This window comes from Ambystoma mexicanum, chromosome 9 (assembly GCF_040938575.1).
Source record: "Ambystoma mexicanum isolate Mex_15411 chromosome 9, UKY_AmexF1_1, whole genome shotgun sequence".
NCBI lineage: Eukaryota > Metazoa > Chordata > Amphibia > Caudata > Ambystomatidae > Ambystoma > Ambystoma mexicanum.
This window is the reverse complement of record NC_090931.1, coordinates 1,249,255,900-1,249,273,583: the sequence shown is the minus strand read 5'-3', so window position 1 is coordinate 1,249,273,583 and position 17,684 is coordinate 1,249,255,900.

Here is a 17,684-nt window from a genome sequence, read left to right as displayed (position 1 = left end):
AAAGGTGCAGCTCCTATGAGTGTAAGGTCCCCTTTATCTACTATGGAAAAATTCGACTCTAAGTGCCTGCTCACTTTACCCTTGTTCTTATTGCCTCTTCTGAGAATAGAGCTGATAAACAAAGAAAGAATTCACTCTGCAAGAATTTAGGGGAACTACTCATAATTCTCATAATATTGAAACCGTAAAATATCAAGCTAAATTACACTGCTAAAGGACAAATCATTTGATCAGTTTCAGCCAGAGTGAGGTACGCACGACTGTCTAGGGGGCAGCCAGAATCCATCTTCCTCTCCTCGCCCTGCACTAATCGGTAATCAGGATGGTATTAGCCCACCCGGCCTACATTTTGTAATAGAACACATCCAGTTGTACTCGCAAGTTAAAATGAAACATTACGGCATGCAAACCAGTCCAGCGTGGCAACAGATCTTAAAACAAGTTCAGTTTACACCTCCAATAATTTGAAAATTAAATACTAGTCTTGCGCTGTACCAGCATCCCTGCAGACAACGTACAGAAAAAATTAGACTAACAGGGTGGAGAGACTCAACCAGTCTTGCTTGCCTTTACTCTGAGCTCCCCATGTATCTCATGGCTTGATGGTGGTCCAAAAGAATTGAAAGCAATGCTCACCAGATAGCTGGAGCTTTGTATTAGCAAAGAGTGAGCTTTTGGAGCTGAGTTTCCATTAAGTGAACAGCACAAGAGGAAAGCAGCGGGCTTCACTGCAAGGGCGACTGGCTTGGTTTTTTAAACACTCTGTCGTTCTCCTCCAGGTGAAGCAGGGTGGGTTACCAGACCCAGTGCAGCACGCAAGGTGCTTACAACAAAAGAGTATAGGCAACACCCTTTGCAGTGGGCTTTGCCGCAAGGGTGACTTGTTTTGGTTTTTTAAACACTCCTTCTCTCTCCTTCAGGTGAAGCGGGGCAGGCCACCAGACACAGCACTGAACGCAAGTTGCTTACAGCACCGAATGCAAGTAGCTTACAGCACAACAGGAAGGCAGTGCCATTTTCAGTGGACTTCACCACAAGTGTGACCAGCTTCTGTTTTTAAACACTCCTTCTCTCTTGGCCATGTGAAGCAGGGTGGGGTCAGCAGACCCAGTGCAGAAAGCAAGGTGCTTACAGCATAACAGGAATGCAACACCCTTTGCAGTGGGTTTCATTATCTATGCATTCATCTTCCACATCATATTGCACAATTCTAATCTATATTATTACTCCAACACACCTCTTACTCATCACACTATCCAACATTAATCAATATCTTTTTGCTTGGACCACTTTGCCCGTTTGACTTTACTAACAACACTGCATTCAATGCTGTATTTCACCCTTCCTTATACCATTACTAAAATCATATTATTTTACATTTCCCACACCCCTCTTCCTCATACTATTACACCAGAGGTCTACAAACTATTCCTTTAGAAATATTTGAGTCCATAGCTCCCATTATTTATACATCCTCTTCCACATCCTACTGCACAATAATAATATATATTATTACTCCAATAATACTCCAACACCCCTCTTTATCATCCCAGTACCCAACACTATTGTATATCTTTATGCTTGCACCACTCTCCCTCATGTAACTTCCCTAACAACAATGCATTCATTACTGCATTGCCCCCTTCATCATAACATTACTGAAAGCACATGATTCTGCATTATCCCCACATCCCTCTTCCTCATACCACTATACCAAAAGGTATACAACCTCTTCCTCTACAAATATTGTAGTCATAGCTCCTATTATCTATACATTTCTCTTCCATATCCAACTATATGATCATAATCTGTATTGTTAATCAAACCACCTCTTCCTCATCCCTGCTTGCACCACTCTCCCTAATGTCACTTCACTAACAATGCATTAATTGTTATATTTCTCCCTTCATCATAACATTAGTGAAATCACATTAGCTTCCATTATCCCCACATCCCTCTTCCTCATACGAGTTCTCGCTCATAATATATATTATGAGTCCAACACCATTCTTTCTCATCCCCGTACCTAATATTAATAATATTAATCCATATTATTAACCATACAGTACTCATCATCCCTGCACAGTAACACCCACATAACTATTTTGCAACATTAAAACACACACTTTGTTTTCTCCAACAGATACAAAACAGCACCTATTAAAACTCATCTCTGTAGAAAACAAAGAAAAGATCAAACAGATAAAAAGAAGAGAAAGTAATTCACTTACCCTCCACTAAGACGATGTATAGAAAATGTACAATTGTGAGAACAACATAGCATAGTACAACAGTCACCACTGCAAAAGTATTGCTAATGCATCAAAAAAGAAAAGTAAACAAATACGTAGTAAAAAATGACATCTGAAAAGGAACCTCAAACTATATTTAGCAATGTAGTCAAAATAAAGCATTAAAATAAGCAATGTTTCAAAGATTCTTTTGGTGCAGCGTTTTTAGCAATCTCATAAAAGGATTTGAAAAGTCACGTTCCTACTTAACAGAATATTCCAACTAAAAGGACAATTATTTATATTTGTATTAAACAGAATAAAACCGCTAAGAAAACTAATTAAAAAACTTCAAAAAAAAACCTTCAAAACCTGTGCAATGTGAACACATATAACCTTTCTAACTTCTGTCTCGGTGAATGGTTTCACACCAGTAGCACAAAACTGTATATCAATGAAGAAGCATATAACCAACAACAAACAAACTGTCATAGACACCAATTGAAGAGGCTTTGAAATAATAGCAGAGACCATTATGATAAAAGAAACTTAATTGAGAAATTTTCCCCAACAAACTTTCAAACAAATGTTCCTCACTTCCACACAAGTCGTCCAGTGCACAAAAGAACTTGCAGCTCAATATGCGCCATGTGCCAACAGTCATTCAAATGGTCATGACAATTCCTCTACACTATGTTAAAATAAAAAACAAATGTCGAATCAACATTTTACAAAACATGGACTTCTGTTTTTGTGCATCGACACTGGATTATGAGGACATTCTGCTTGTAAAAGAACCTGCCATCACATAAAAATGTTAGCAATACACCATTCTACAATGCAAAACCTTGTCTGCTGACTGTGCAATGCTAGATGTCCTGCTATAGAACTATAAAACTCAATAAACATAAATGGAACATCCCAAGAAGTTATCAGACAAATAGAACACATACAAGTACATATTTCAGAACTGTACAAGAATTATAAAATGTTCAAAACATTAACCAACATGTTTCTAACACAAACCTCCTTACAAACACAGATGGCATGTCCTCTGAAATTCCAGACAACGTGTTTGTATGTTGTTGTTGCAGAACATTCTATAAGAAAAGCACAAAAATAGTAGATATGTGCTGCAAGATAGAAGACAATGAGAAATCACAAGGGTGCCAATTTGGCTTGTGTTTAACAGCAGAACATAAATACAACATAACTGATCCCTTAAAAGTGTTCATATACTGTAATATAAAGCGTGATGATAACCAAACATCATCTCAAGCTATCAATAATAACTTACATATATTTCCACTTCCAAATGCTCTCCAACAACTTAATCTATATGGGAATACCATGTTTCAAACAGTAAACCCACTTCAAACTATCATGCGCGTGCAACCCAAAACTGCCAAATTGCCTCCATCAGAACGATTCAAAGGCATTTGTGGCAAGGGAGTATACTTACCATTAGACCTTAATGAATATGTGGAAACACTATAAGTAGGACACACAGTGAAACAATCCTTGAATATACTAGTTAATGGTGTACCAACTAATTGACTTAAACAAAGTTAAAGATGCCCTAGAATACTACAAACATATTAGCACAGAGGACAACTTTATAGAAACAGCACAAATATATGAAGATGCACCACAAACTGTTCAATTTAAACTTGTTGATCCTATCACTACATAAAACATTCTTGACCAGTGTACAATTATCACACTACAATACAGAGATACCATGGAAGATGCATTAGAAACATATCAAATTCATCAAGCCAAAGGATTGCCAATGAGTATTTAGGAAAAATTATTTAGAAGCACAGCGATTTACACTACTCTTCCCTACAGGAAATTGAGGTAGTCACGATGAAATACCCAAACAAATCAGTGCATCAGAAATTGTTTATTTACAAATGTATTTTGAAGATCCAAGACAACTACATAATGTGAAACACATTTTCCATCTCGTGTTTGAAAGTGAACTAGCAGCTTTATGTTACAGAGATTAAAGTTAAAAGAAAAAGATTTAGCGCCTCATGACACGGACGGCGGTGGACCAAGGTGCTATTAGCACCTTGGTCCATGCCGGTAAAATACCGGCACCGCCTTGGTGGAAAGGGGAATTACCGCCCTATTCCAAGGTTGGTGGGGCGGTAATTCCCCCTTCCCCCATTGCCCTTCCCCATTCCCATTTTTGCCCCATAGGGCATAATGGGAATGGGGAAGGTGCTAATTACGGCACCGCAAATTGCAGTACCGTAATTAGCTCCCTGGTCCCTTTGCGGGTAGGCGTTAAATTCTCCAACCCGCAAAGGGACCTCATAGTAAGGCGGCAAGGGTTTACCGGTACCGGTAAAATACCGGTACCGGTAAACCCTTACCGCCTACTGTGTAATGAGGCCCTAAGTGTTTATTTATTTATTGTGAATCTGTAAGGCATTTATACCTCAAGTGAATTGTGTTTCGAAGTGCCCACAGGGCAACGTGAAGGAAACATGTGAATGAAATCCAAATGTAATAACAATGAAGAAAGCGAGAGGTGGTCCTACTACGCTGTGTGAGCACTAAGAACATGCAAGTGCAGAGAGAGAAAAGGGATGAGGGAGGGGTTAAGTGCTAGGATTGCCACAGAGGGAAGTGCTAGGGAGTAAGTTGAAAGCAGGTGTTAAGTGCTGGGCACATATCATTTAGTAAGAGTGGTCAACTGCCAATACAAAAAGCGCAGGCCTGTGGGATAGCATAGGCCAGCGGGCACTGTGAAAAACCCAAGGGATGTTCACTATACATGACCACTTCTGCATCCAATTATACAGGAGTTACTGACTTCCCAACTCCGCCCCTTTTTCCATCAACACTGAGATGAGGAGGAGAGAAAATTAGAGGATGAAGATTACCAACAGGGAACCACAGATCAGGAAAACAGAATCTCCCCTTTCTACAGCAGACTGTCCCATTAATGAGGTCAGGCTAAGTTAGGCCTCCCTCTTTAATTACTTGCACCTTCACCTGACTCTCCCAGGCAGCATAAAAGGCAGAGCGGGAAAGCACAATTCTAGCGAGTTGGGGATGCTGGAAGGTGCCGGGAAGCAGAGAAAGGCCTAGCGAGCTGCAGAGACCCTGGGAGACCTGGACAAGTAGAACAATGGCCAAACACTGGCCCTCTTACTTTAGAGGAGACTGCAGTTTGGGGGAGGGAACTGTACCTCCACAACCCAAGTCCAGGGGCAGCTGGGGTTTCATGGCCATACCCACAGCAAAACTCCTCCCCTGGACCAGGCAGGCGAACCCAGCTCTGTGAGGGGCAGGTGGAGAGACCCTGACTTCTAATTAACATCCCCATTTAGCTCCTGCAGCTCTCAATGCCAGAAAATGCCATTTCAGGGAGCAGTGAAGTGGGAGCAAAATTAGACCAGTGGTTTCTGGGACTAGAAGTCCCAAGACCTTTTTGTGTGAATTGTGAATTTTGAAAGGAGGCTCGAGCACGGCTGAGGGAAGCCTTCTTAGTGAGCTGTGAAGCGTGAAGGGAGGCTTGAACCCGACTGAGGGAAGCCTTGATTGTGAACCTTGAGAGCTTGAAAGGAGGTGAATCGCGCCTAACCAAAAACCTTGCCCAACAAAGCAGCATTAGAAAAGAAAGCACAGCCGGTGAGTCGGAGAGACTGATATCAAACCAGCTTGTGTTTGGAACCAAGTTTGCAAGCAGCAACTTTGTATAAAGTGATCAGTCTGTGAGGCATTTATGAATATTTGACGTGAATATAATTGGAACCAAAGGTATAATTGAACTTTACATGTGAACTTCGGGAGGCCAACAAAAGATACCATACACAGAGTGGTCCAGTGCCACATGGGCACTCATTCGAAAATCTCTGTCAGTTATCCAACTGATGATGAGTGTAAGAAAAAGGAATGTTTAAATGGAAGTGGGCATGCAATAGGTCAAGCTAAACCCTGTGCACAGTCAGAAGTCTTTGACAATTTAAGGTACATCACAATTGGTCCGAGCCTGGCTGAGGGAGACTAATTGCCTGAAAGAAAGGGATCTGGGCCCGGCTGAGAGGTATCGAGGGGGAACCGTGAGTCACCCGAGAAAGACTTCTCTGATCATTGGTTTAAAAGGGATTTGAGCCCAGAAGAAGGGGATCCTACTTAGAACTAATGAAAAAGGTCTAATCCCAGCTGAGGCGGATCCAGACTGACCACCCAACTTGAATACATGTGAAAGTAAAAGAACGTTTGCATGTTGTTTTTGCACAGTGGGCCCTTTTGAGTCAAGAGACTTGAAAGAAGTAAAAAAAGGCTTCGACCCAGAAGGTCCTGAACTGTGAAGATTGAACGGTATCCTTGTGTTGCAGAAGCCAGAGTGTGTGCTTTGATCGAGTGAATCGGCTCACCCTTAACTAAAAACATGGGGAAGGGACGTCAACGGCCCAAACATCCTGAATTATCATTTTGTCAACACGTCTTTCTTTGTCATGAACTTCAACCCACACCATTTGTAAATTAATAGCAAGGATTGGCAATAGTTTTTATTTTTTAGTATAGGTCCTTTTATGTTGACAAGACTCCACTAGGACCACATTCTTTATTATTTGATGGTCCTAGCTTGCTACCATCTTTAGATTTAGGTTTAGATAGGTGGTTATCACACCCTTCCAAAAGTTAAATAAACACCCTTGCACTGTTGTCACTTGTACCTGCCTTACTATTGCCACCATGCGTTCCTTACAGTGGCCAAAGGCAAGTGCAGGGAGTTGGCAGAGGCAGAAGGCTATTGGGGGGAGGCCAGGACACAGAAGGACACATAAGGGCCCTGGTTCCCAATCTCAGCAACTGTGGAGTTTTGCAAGGGAAGCAGAGGGGAAAGGAGAAGGTGAAAAGGAAAGTCTTGAATAGCTTCCAGAATTTTAGGAGATCCAGCTCAAGTCGGAGAGGAAGTGGGAGGCTGTTGCAGTCAAGTATTACAAATCTCTTGGCAAATATTTGTGATACAAACAAATACTTGGTCTGACGCCATGCTGATGTACACTGCATGGTAAGGAACGTAGCCCCCCGCATGATTTGTTACTGTAAGGTTTGCAGAATTTGCATGGGATTACTTACATGAACTTCTATGCATTTCAAACCGAAATAAAGAACAAATGAACATAACAACTACAGGAGAACGCTGTTCTCTTGATCCTGTCAATGTCTCAATGCACTTTCACCATTGTTTCATTGCCTTGTTACACTTTATCTGTAATAAAAATTGTCCTCCACTTGGGGAAATGGAAAACTTATTTTGGAGGAAATAATATCAATCCAGAGGAGCACCACAAATCCATATGCTTTTGTAGATTAAAAATGCTCCTAGATTTGGCCACAACAGTGATGATACTATTTTACATTTTATTGAAAACTACTTTACATGTGATTTCCCTTCAGAAGACATACTTAATGACCTATGGACACAAATCTTACATTTCCAAATACCTAAGTCTGGCAAATCCTGCTGATGTTGATACAAAAACAAAGGAAAATACTTCACCAAATGTCATTTTGGAATCCCTAGACCAGTTTGTGCCAAAGGTCAAGGAAATAGTTTCATGTCTTCTGTTAGGCACAGTGTCAAAGTCAAATCTCCCAAAAACACATAGAGCATTAAAATAGACAAAGCATCCAAGTGCATCAATGATTACAATCCAATCATTGCACTCTTGTTGAATGCTGATATAGACATTCAATATATTGAAGACATTTCAACTGCCATTACAAGATATGTCACAGATTATCTGACTTCACTTGAGAAAACTGAGCTAAACGACCTATCCGCTGACATATCATCTGACAATCCTCTCACAAAAATTGTACACCTTTGGCATCAAAATGCTGTCATATAGAGAGTGGGGGTCCTACAAGCTGCAGATTGTTTAAAAGTTATAGCCTTGGATGGGAAATCTGCAAACATTTCTGGCTCAACCTTGGTCTCACAGAAATCGCACATATATCTTGCCAAGAAATCAAAAATAAGAACAGTGAAGCCATCTTAAAGTGCCCACAGTGCCCACAACAAGTCGTGGGACACAAGAAGGTGGCACGGGTCCGAGGGGGTAACCTCAGGACCCGGTGTCCAAAAGTATGATACCATCATGATATGTGATATTGTTATTGCCATAACCCATATCTGTACAATAAAATCCTATGGCTTTTTATTGCCAACACTTGATACAAGTTGTGAGCCTATCATTATGGGAGAGGGTTTGAGGTTCGGCCATTACTAATGCATGCATATGGGTTCAGCAGTTATGACTCCACTGTCCAATCACTTCACGAGGGCCTTCATGTATCTACTTATTTCCTGTGCAAACAAAAGAAGCTTCAGAATTTGCAAATTTCAAATGCATCTCCTTCCATGAAGAGAAAGAGAGACCAAATCACAGGTTTCCATCTGTGTTTATTAAAATTGCATTGTAATGTTAATCAGTACAGCTACTTAATTATTGGGTATTATTAATAAAAAAGTTAATCAGTTAGAATGGGTTATTTCAATGCAATTTAGACAAATGGGAATTCTTATCATTTGTATGTGTATAATGCACATTGAACCCACTGTCTTTTTTTGTAAGCACTCTGCGTTGTAGTTGCAGACCTAACTCACTGTTATAATGACTCCATTTCACCGGCTTCATATAATTTCCCATCTCATTTCTGCGTTCAGACTAATCAAATTAAAATGCTGACCTGTGTCCCTAATCTGCTGCTCCCTTTTGCACACATTTGCTTTTTTTTAAATGACTGTTATCTGCACACACTCCTATAGTCAGTTTTCACCTCTTCTATAACGGTTTGCAGATATTTATAACCATCACACTGGGAAATCATTAGCTGCAATGATGATTGTCTTTTTCCCCTCTCCAGTCTACCTGGACATGCCCCCCTTGAGTTGCCTGTGACAGCTCTGTCTATGTCCGCCAAGGGGCTATACCTATTTTGAGTGAGTAATGTCAGGTGGGGCTTACTGATTTCAGTATCTCAGCTTCATCCTTGGCATCCTTCTTCCTGTGGTTCTCCCCCTAGGTGCTGATTCGTTAAATTTGACTAGGATGGTGTACCTTTTCCGATCACTTTGGTTTGGGGATTTGGAACCTCATAACTAGGAAGAATTGTAGCCACATCTGCAAGCACTGGTAGCAGAACTTTTGCAACAGTTAGGTTCCTATTGCTGCCTCTTCATGCCGGTATGTGAGATCTATACTTTAGGCAGTGGCCGTGCTTCTCCGCTTGTCTCACTGGAAAAAAGGTGCAGCTCCTATGAGTGTAAGGTCCCCTTTATCTACTATGGAAAAATTCGACTCTAAGTGCCTGCTCACTTTACCCTTGTTCTTATTGCCTCTTCTGAGAATAGAGCTGATAAACAAAGAAAGAATTCACTCTGCAAGAATTTAGGGGAACTACTCATAATTCTCATAATATTGAAACCGTAAGATATCAAGCTAAATTACACTGCTAAAGGACAAATCATTTGATCAGTTTCAGCCAGAGTGAGGTACGCACGACTGTCTAGGGGGCAGCCAGAATCCATCTTCCTCTCCTCGCCCTGCACTAATCGGTAATCAGGATGGCATTAGCCCACCCGGCCTACATTTTGTAATAGAACACATCCAGTTGTACTCGCAAGTTAAAATGAAACATTACGGCATGCAAACCAGTCCAGCGTGGCAACAGATCTTAAAACAAGTTCAGTTTACACCTCCAATAATTTGAAAATTAAATACTAGTCTTGCGCTGTACCAGCATCCCTGCAGACAACGTACAGAAAAAATTAGACTAACAGGGTGGAGAGACTCAACCAGTCTTGCTTGCCTTTACTCTGAGCTCCCCATGTATCTCATGGCTTGATGGTGGTCCAAAAGAATTGAAAGCAATGCTCACCAGATAGCTGGAGCTTTGTATTAGCAAAGAGTGAGCTTTTGGAGCTGAGTTTCCATTAAGTGAACAGCACAAGAGGAAAGCAGCGGGCTTCACTGCAAGGGCGACTGGCTTGGTTTTTTAAACACTCTGTCGTTCTCCTCCAGGTGAAGCAGGGTGGGTTACCAGACCCAGTGCAGCACGCAAGGTGCTTACAACAAAAGAGTATAGGCAACACCCTTTGCAGTGGGCTTTGCCGCAAGGGTGACTTGTTTTGGTTTTTTAAACACTCCTTCTCTCTCCTTCAGGTGAAGCGGGGCAGGCCACCAGACACAGCACTGAACGCAAGTTGCTTACAGCACCGAATGCAAGTAGCTTACAGCACAACAGGAAGGCAGTGCCATTTTCAGTGGACTTCACCACAAGTGTGACCAGCTTCTGTTTTTAAACACTCCTTCTCTCTTGGCCATGTGAAGCAGGGTGGGGTCAGCAGACCCAGTGCAGAAAGCAAGGTGCTTACAGCATAACAGGAATGCAACACCCTTTGCAGTGGGTTTCATTATCTATGCATTCATCTTCCACATCATATTGCACAATTCTAATCTATATTATTACTCCAACACACCTCTTACTCATCACACTATCCAACATTAATCAATATCTTTTTGCTTGGACCACTTTGCCCGTTTGACTTTACTAACAACACTGCATTCAATGCTGTATTTCACCCTTCCTTATACCATTACTAAAATCATATTATTTTACATTTCCCACATCCCTCTTCCTCATACTATTACACCAGAGGTCTACAAACTATTCCTTTAGAAATATTTGAGTCCATAGCTCCCATTATTTATACATCCTCTTCCACATCCTACTGCACAATAATAATATATATTATTACTCCAATAATACTCCAACACCCCTCTTTATCATCCCAGTACCCAACACTATTGTATATCTTTATGCTTGCACCACTCTCCCTCATGTAACTTCCCTAACAACAATGCATTCATTACTGCATTGCCCCCTTCATCATAACATTACTGAAAGCACATGATTCTGCATTATCCCCACATCCCTCTTCCTCATACCACTATACCAAAAGGTATACAACCTCTTCCTCTACAAATATTGTAGTCATAGCTCCTATTATCTATACATTTCTCTTCCATATCCAACTATATGATCATAATCTGTATTGTTAATCAAACCACCTCTTCCTCATCCCTGCTTGCACCACTCTCCCTAATGTCACTTCACTAACAATGCATTAATTGTTATATTTCTCCCTTCATCATAACATTAGTGAAATCACATTAGCTTCCATTATCCCCACATCCCTCTTCCTCATACGAGTTCTCGCTCATAATATATATTATGAGTCCAACACCGTTCTTTCTCATCCCCGTACCTAATATTAATAATATTAATCCATATTATTAACCATACAGTACTCATCATCCCTGCACAGTAACACCCACATAACTATTTTGCAACATTAAAACACACACTTTGTTTTCTCCAACAGATACAAAACAGCACCTATTAAAACTCATCTCTGTAGAAAACAAAGAAAAGATCAAACAGATAAAAAGAAGAGAAAGTAATTTACTTACCCTCCACTAAGACGATGTATAGAAAATGTACAATTGTGAGAACAACAGAGCATAGTACAACAGTCACCACTGCAAAAGTATTGCTAATGCATCAAAAAAGAAAAGTAAACAAATACGTAGTAAAAAATGACATCTGAAAAGGAACCTCAAACTATATTTAGCAATGTAGTCAAAATAAAGCATTAAAATAAGCAATGTTTCAAAGATTCTTTTGGTGCAGCGTTTTTAGCAATCTCATAAAAGGATTTGAAAAGTCACGTTCCTACTTAACAGAATATTCAAACTAAAAGGACAATTATTTATATTTGTATTAAACAGAATAAAACCGCTAAGAAAACTAATTAAAAAACTTCAAAAAAAAACCTTCAAAACCTGTGCAATGTGAACACATATAACCTTTCTAACTTCTGTCTCGGTGAATGGTTTCACACCAGTAGCACAAAACTGTATATCAATGAAGAAGCATATAACCAACAACAAACAAACTGTCATAGACACCAATTGAAGAGGCTTTGAAATAATAGCAGAGACCATTATGATAAAAGAAACTTAATTGAGAAATTTTCCCCAACAAACTTTCAAACAAATGTTCCTCACTTCCACACAAGTCGTCCAGTGCACAAAAGAACTTGCAGCTCAATATGCGCCATGTGCCAACAGTCATTCAAATGGTCATGACAATTCCTCTACACTATGTTAAAATAAAAAACAAATGTCGAATCAACATTTTACAAAACATGGACTTCTGTTTTTGTGCATCGACACTGGATTATGAGGACATTCTGCTTGTAAAAGAACCTGCCATCACATAAAAATGTTAGCAATACACCATTCTACAATGCAAAACCTTGTCTGCTGACTGTGCAATGCTAGATGTCCTGCTATAGAACTATAAAACTCAATAAACATAAATGGAACATCCCAAGAAGTTATCAGACAAATAGAACACATACAAGTACATATTTCAGAACTGTACAAGAATTATAAAATGTTCAAAACATTAACCAACATGTTTCTAACACAAACCTCCTTACAAACACAGATGTCATGTCCTCTGAAATTCCAGACAACGTGTTTGTATGTTGTTGTTGCAGAACATTCTATAAGAAAAGCACAAAAATAGTAGATATGTGCTGCAAGATAGAAGACAATGAGAAATCACAAGGGTGCCAATTTGGCTTGTGTTTAACAGCAGAACATAAATACAACATAACTGATCCCTTAAAAGTGTTCATATACTGTAATATAAAGCGTGATGATAACCAAACATCATCTCAAGCTATCAATAATAACTTACATATATTTCCACTTCCAAATGCTCTCCAACAACTTAATCTATATGGGAATACCATGTTTCAAACAGTAAACCCACTTCAAACTATCATGCGCGTGCAACCCAAAACTGCCAAATTGCCTCCATCAGAACGATTCAAAGGCATTTGTGGCAAGGGAGTATACTTACCATTAGACCTTAATGAATATGTGGAAACACTATAAGTAGGACACACAGTGAAACAATCCTTGAATATACTAGTTAATGGTGTACCAACTAATTGACTTAAACAAAGTTAAAGATGCCCTAGAATACTACAAACATATTAGCACAGAGGACAACTTTACAGAAACAGCACAAATATATGAAGATGCACCACAAACTGTTCAATTTAAACTTGTTGATCCTATCACTACATAAAACATTCTTGACCAGTGTACAATTATCACACTACAATACAGAGATACCATGGAAGATGCATTAGAAACATATCAAATTCATCAAGCCAAAGGATTGCCAATGAGTATTTAGGAAAAATTATTTAGAAGCACAGCGATTTACACTACTCTTCCCTACAGGAAATTGAGGTAGTCACGATGAAATACCCAAACAAATCAGTGCATCAGAAATTGTTTATTTACAAATGTATTTTGAAGATCCAAGACAACTACATAATGTGAAACACATTTTCCATCTCGTGTTTGAAAGTGAACTAGCAGCTTTATGTTACAGAGATTAAAGTTAAAAGAAAAAGATTTAGCGCCTCATGACACGGACGGCGGTGGACCAAGGTGCTATTAGCACCTTGGTCCATGCCGGTAAAATACCGGCACCGCCTTGGTGGAAAGGGGAATTACCGCCCTATTCCAAGGTTGGTGGGCGGTAATTCCCCCTTCCCCCATTGCCCTTCCCCATTCCCATTTTTGCCCCATAGGGCATAATGGGAATGGGGAAGGTGCTAATTACGGCACCGCAAATTGCAGTACCGTAATTAGCTCCCTGGTCCCTTTGCGGGTAGGCGTTAAATTCTCCAACCCGCAAAGGGACCTCATAGTAAGGCGGCAAGGGTTTACCGGTACCGGTAAAATACCGGTACCGGTAAACCCTTACCGCCTACTGTGTAATGAGGCCCTAAGTGTTTATTTATTTATTGTGAATCTGTAAGGCATTTATACCTCAAGTGAATTTTGTTTCGAAGTGCCCACAGGGCAACGTGAAGGAAACATGTGAATGAAATCCAAATGTAATAACAATGAAGAAAGCGAGAGGTGGTCCTACTACGCTGTGTGAGCACTAAGAACATGCAAGTGCAGAGAGAGAAAAGGGATGAGGGAGGGGTTAAGTGCTAGGATTGCCACAGAGGGAAGTGCTAGGGAGTAAGTTGAAAGCAGGTGTTAAGTGCTGGGCACATATCATTTAGTAAGAGTGGTCAACTGCCAATACAAAAAGCGCAGGCCTGTGGGATAGCATAGGCCAGCGGGCACTGTGAAAAACCCAAGGGATGTTCACTATACATGACCACTTCTGCATCCAATTATACAGGAGTTACTGACTTCCCAACTCCGCCCCTTTTTCCATCAACACTGAGATGAGGAGGAGAGAAAATTAGAGGATGAAGATTACCAACAGGGAACCACAGATCAGGAAAACAGAATCTCCCCTTTCTACAGCAGACTGTCCCATTAATGAGGTCAGGCTAAGTTAGGCCTCCCTCTTTAATTACTTGCACCTTCACCTGACTCTCCCAGGCAGCATAAAAGGCAGAGCGGGAAAGCACAATTCTAGCGAGTTGGGGATGCTGGAAGGTGCCGGGAAGCAGAGAAAGGCCTAGCGAGCTGCAGAGACCCTGGGAGACCTGGACAAGTAGAACAATGGCCAAACACTGGCCCTCTTACTTTAGAGGAGACTGCAGTTTGGGGGAGGGAACTGTACCTCCACAACACAAGTCCAGGGGCAGCTGGGGTTTCATGGCCATACCCACAGCAAAACTCCTCCCCTGGACCAGGCAGGCGAACCCAGCTCTGTGAGGGGCAGGTGGAGAGACCCTGACTTCTAATTAACATCCCCATTTAGCTCCTGCAGCTCTCAATGCCAGAAAATGCCATTTCAGGGAGCAGTGAAGTGGGAGCAAAATTAGACCAGTGGTTTCTGGGACTAGAAGTCCCAAGACCTTTTTGTGTGAATTGTGAATTTTGAAAGGAGGCTCGAGCACGGCTGAGGGAAGCCTTCTTAGTGAGCTGTGAAGCGTGAAGGGAGGCTTGAACCCGACTGAGGGAAGCCTTGATTGTGAACCTTGAGAGCTTGAAAGGAGGTGAATCGCGCCTAACCAAAAACCTTGCCCAACAAAGCAGCATTAGAAAAGAAAGCACAGCCGGTGAGTCGGAGAGACTGATATCAAACCAGCTTGTGTTTGGAACCAAGTTTGCAAGCAGCAACTTTGTATAAAGTGATCAGTCTGTGAGGCATTTATGAATATTTGACGTGAATATAATTGGAACCAAAGGTATAATTGAACTTTACATGTGAACTTCGGGAGGCCAACAAAAGATACCATACACAGAGTGGTCCAGTGCCACATGGGCACTCATTCGAAAATCTCTGTCAGTTATCCAACTGATGATGAGTGTAAGAAAAAGGAATGTTTAAATGGAAGTGGGCATGCAATGGGTCAAGCTAAACCCTGTGCACAGTCAGAAGTCTTTGACAATTTAAGGTACATCACAATTGGTCCGAGCCTGGCTGAGGGAGACTAATTGCCTGAAAGAAAGGGATCTGGGCCCGGCTGAGAGGTATCGAGGGGGAACCGTGAGTCACCCGAGAAAGACTTCTCTGATCATTGGTTTAAAAGGGATTTGAGCCCAGAAGAAGGGGATCCTACTTAGAACTAATGAAAAAGGTCTAATCCCAGCTGAGGCGGATCCAGACTGACCACCCAACTTGAATACATGTGAAAGTAAAAGAATGTTTGCATGTTGTTTTTGCACAGTGGGCCCTTTTGAGTCAAGAGACTTGAAAGAAGTGAAAAAAGGCTTCGACCCAGAAGGTCCTGAACTGTGAAGATTGAACGGTATCCTTGTGTTGCAGAAGCCAGAGTGTGTGCTTTGATCGAGTGAATCGGCTCACCCTTAACTAAAAACATGGGGAAGGGACGTCAACGGCCCAAACATCCTGAATTATCATTTTGTCAACACGTCTTTCTTTGTCATGAACTTCAACCCACACCATTTGTAAATTAATAGCAAGGATTGGCAATAGTTTTTATTTTTTAGTATAGGTCCTTTTATGTTGACAAGACTCCACTAGGACCACATTCTTTATTATTTGATGGTCCTAGCTTGCTACCATCTTTAGATTTAGGTTTAGATAGGTGGTTATCACACCCTTCCAAAAGTTAAATAAACACCCTTGCACTGTTGTCACTTGTACCTGCCTTACTATTGCCACCATGCGTTCCTTACAGTGGCCAAAGGCAAGTGCAGGGAGTTGGCAGAGGCAGAAGGCTATTGGGGGGAGGCCAGGACACAGAAGGACACATAAGGGCCCTGGTTCCCAATCTCAGCAACTGTGGAGTTTTGCAAGGGAAGCAGAGGGGAAAGGAGAAGGTGAAAAGGAAAGTCTTGAATAGCTTCCAGAATTTTAGGAGATCCAGCTCAAGTCGGAGAGGAAGTGGGAGGCTGTTGCAGTCAAGTATTACAAATCTCTTGGCAAATATTTGTGATACAAACAAATACTTGGTCTGACGCCATACTGATGTACACTGCATGTTAAGGAACGTAGCCCCCCGCATGATTTGTTACTGTAAGGTTTGCAGAATTTGCATGGGATTACTTACATGAACTTCTATGCATTTCAAACCGAAATAAAGAACAAATGAACATAACAACTACAGGAGAACGCTGTTCTCTTGATCCTGTCAATGTCTCAATGCACTTTCACCATTGTTTCATTGCCTTGTTACACTTTATCTGTAATAAAAATTGTCCTCCACTTGGGGAAATGGAAAACTTATTTTGGAGGAAATAATATCAATCCAGAGGAGCACCACAAATCCATATGCTTTTGTAGATTAAAAATGCTCCTAGATTTGGCCACAACAGTGATGATACTATTTTACATTTTATTGAAAACTACTTTACATGTGATTTCCCTTCAGAAGACATACTTAATGACCTATGGACACAAATCTTACATTTCCAAATACCTAAGTCTGGCAAATCCTGCTGATGTTGATACAAAAACAAAGGAAAATACTTCACCAAATGTCATTTTGGAATCCCTAGACCAGTTTGTGCCAAAGGTCAAGGAAATAGTTTCATGTCTTCTGTTAGGCACAGTGTCAAAGTCAAATCTCCCAAAAACACATAGAGCATTAAAATAGACAAAGCATCCAAGTGCATCAATGATTACAATCCAATCATTGCACTCTTGTTGAATGCTGATATAGACATTCAATATATTGAAGACATTTCAACTGCCATTACAAGATATGTCACAGATTATCAGACTTCACTTGAGAAAACTGAGCTAAACGACCTATCCGCTGACATATCATCTGACAATCCTCTCACAAAAATTGTACACCTTTGGCATCAAAATGCTGTCATATAGAGAGTGGGGGTCCTACAAGCTGCAGATTGTTTAAAAGTTATAGCCTTGGATGGGAAATCTGCA